Here is a 3,575-nt window from a genome sequence, read left to right as displayed (position 1 = left end):
GCAAAAGAACAAGACTTCATCTAAAAAAAAAAAAAAAGTGGCAACTGTCAAGTGTAGCAGGCAGCATGGTTTCAACTTCATTTTCTCTTTGGCCTCTTTAGCTCTAGGAATAACAATAATCATTTTTAGTTACTAATTTTGGGGTAACCTCATACTCCCTTTCTGCTCCAGTACTTCTAATACTTTTATAATAATTTCCCTTTATGTGAAATATGTATGGTATTTTCTGTTTTCCTGACTGGACATTTAAATGATATAGTAAGAAAGAAAAAAAAAACAAAAACAAAAACAAAAACAGAACAGAAAGAGCAGGATAAATAGCACATAAGCAGATGGCATACATAAATACAAATCAGAAATCACAACAAATATAAATGGACTAAACTCTCAAGTTAAAAGACAATGCTAGATTGGATTTTTAAAAAGTAAAGGACATGTAGCTATATGCTGTTAAGCAGAGACATACCTAAAACAAGAAAAGGCTGGGTGTGGTGGCTCACACCTGTAATCCCAGCACTTTGGGAGGCCAAAATGGGAGGATCACTGGAGCCCAGGAGGTCAAGACCAGCCTGGGCAACATAGTGAGAGCCTGTCTCTACAAAAAAAACATTATTTAGAAAATTAACCAGGCATGGTGGTGCATGCCTACAGTCTCAGCCACTCAGGAAGCTGAGGTGGGAGGTTCACCTGAGTTCCAGAGGTCAAGGCTGCAGTGAGCCATGATTGTGCCACTGCACTCCAGCCTGGGAGACAAAGCAAGATCCTATCTCAAAAAATAAATAAGTCTCAAAAACTAAAACAAGAAGATAGAGAAATATTAATAAGTATAGGATGGTAAATCATATAATAGAAAAGCAGAAATTGAAAGAAAGTCAGCTACTTGTATTAATATCAGAGAAAATTGATTTCAAGGCAATAAAAGTACAGAGATGGATAGGGTTGACACCTAATGATAAAAGTTTCCATTGAGGCTGGGCGCAGTGACTCATGCCTGTAATCCCAGCACTTTGGGAGGCCAAAGCGGGTGGACCACGAGATCAGGAGATCGAGACCATTCTGGCTAACACGGTGAAACCCCATCTCTACTAAAAACACAAAAAAATTAGCCAGGCATGGTGGCACACTCCTGTAATTCCAGCTACTCAGGAGGCTGAGGCAGGAGAATTGCTTGAACCCAGGAGGCGGAGGTTGCAGTGAGCCAAGATCACACCACTGCACTCCAGCCTGGGTGACAAAGCAAGACTCCATCTCAAAAACAACAACAACAACAACAACAAAAAGTAAAAAGCATAATTTAAAAACAAAATAGAAATAAACAAATCCACAAACATAGCGAGGAATTTTTATATCTCTTAGTAAATGATAAGCCCCCCCAAAAAATAGTAATGATATAAAATAACTGAACAGCTTAAATAACAAATTTAATCCAGTGGATTTATGAGAAAGTTGCACACTTGCTGGTTATTCTGTGTTCTTCAATCTTAGATCTGTTGTCTGCCTTTCTTCCATGCTCTGTGTCCTGGGGGTGCTAACTCCACAGATGGCATCACCCTGATTTCATTAAGCTCCGCTTCCATATTGAAATCCATGTTGAAATCAGCCAAGGGGAGTCACTAGTAGATGGTCAGAGAATGGAGAAATAGAAAGGTCAGAATACATCCTCTATTTCCGGCCTACTTCAGCAACACAATTCTGGCAGTGTAATGTCTCTATAACAATGGCTCCATCCTTTCACCTCCGCCTTGCAAGTAGCTGGGACCACAAGCGTGTGCCACCATACCTGGCTAATTTTTGTGTTTTGTGGTTTTTTTTTTTTTTTTGTGGAGATGGGTTTTTGCCATGTTGCACAGGCTGGTCTTGAACTCCTGAGCTCAAGCGATCCACCTATCTCGGCCTCCCAAAGTGCTGGGATTACAGGCATGAGTCACCACTCCATGTATTAATTTTGAAAAGGCAAAAATTTTCAAAAAAATTTTGAAAACCTAAGACTCTAGGAACAAAGCTAACAAAATATGTACTAGTCTATTGCAGGGGTGGGGGAGGGGGGAACTAGAAAATTAATAGAGGACCAAAGTAAACTGACAAACATTATATGTTAAGAATGTTTGTCCAATTTATGTATACATTGCAATTGCAGGTAAAATCTCAACAGGGCATTTCATGGACTATGATAAGAGATTCAAAAATATATATAAAACAGTCAATAACCAGGTGACATAGCAAGCCCTGAAAGAAAGAAAAGAAAAGAGAGAAAGAAAGGAAAGGAAGAAATGAAGGAAGGAAGGAAAGAAAGAAAAGACAATAAAATATCTAAATATCAAGATTTTTTTTTTGAATGTGGAAAAAAAAACATTTCTCATGTAAGACAAAAGAGAACAAACTATAAATAAATTTGACCACATTAAATCTGTAAACTTGTATTTCTGAGTTAGGTGGAAGACATATGCTGTTTTAACACATTACTTCCTCTACCTCTGATATATTTCAATTAATTCATAGAAAAAAGTGAGGCACCTGTATGCGGAGACTCACAGTGTGGGTGCAGGATCTTAACAGAGAACAAATAAAGCCTGTTAACTTCAAACACCTACAGAGGAACATAGCCAAGGCAAGATTAGAAAGACACCAGATTTCTCCCCAAAACTCCTCGAATACATCTCTCATTACATTTATAATGTAATATATAATAATAAATCCCTCATTACATTTACATCATTAAAAATGTAAAAGCTAGCCAGGTGCAGCCATTTTACGTTTTACATTAAAAATGTAAAAGCTGCCAGGCATGGTGGCTCATGCCTATAATCCCAGCCCTTTGGGAGGCCGAGGCTGGCAGATCACTTGAGGTCAGGGGTTCGAGACCAGCCTGGTCAACATGGCGAAACCCTGTCTACTAAAAATAGAGCCAAGACTGGCCACTGCACTCCAGCCTCAGTGACAGAGCAAGACTCCATTAAAAAATAAAATAAAATAAAAGTAAAAGCTGGCCAGGTGCAGCGGCTCATGCCTGTAATATCAGCATTTTGGGAGGCAAGGTGGCAAGATCACCCGAGGCCAAGAGTTTGAGACCAGCCTGGGCAACATAGTGAAACCCTGTCTCTACAAAAGATTTAAAAATAAAAAATTGGCCGAGCATGGTGGCGTAGGCCAGTTACTTGGGAGGCTGAGGTGGAAGGATTGCTTAAGCCCAGGAGTTCAAGGCTGCAATGAGCTATGATCACACCATTGCACTCCAGCCTGGACAAAAAAGCGAGATCCCAGGCCAGGCGCGGTGGCTCACGCCTGTAATCCCAGCACTTTGGGAGGCCGAGGCGGGCGGATCACGAGGTCAGGAGATCGAGACCATCCTGGCTAACACGGTAAAACCCCGTCTCTACTAAAAATAAAAAAAATTAGCCGGGCGAGGTGGTGGGCGCCTGTAGTCCCAGCTACTTGGGAGGCTGAGGCAGGAGAATGGCGTGAACCCGGGAGGCGGAGCTTGCAGTGAACCGAGATCGCGTCACTGCACTCCAGCCTGGGCGACTGAGTGAGACTCTGCCTCAAAAAAAAAAAAAAAAAAAAAAAAGAGCGAGATC

This window comes from Theropithecus gelada, chromosome 17 (genome assembly GCF_003255815.1).
Source record: "Theropithecus gelada isolate Dixy chromosome 17, Tgel_1.0, whole genome shotgun sequence".
NCBI lineage: Eukaryota > Metazoa > Chordata > Mammalia > Primates > Cercopithecidae > Theropithecus > Theropithecus gelada.
Note: the sequence above shows the minus strand (reverse complement) of the source record.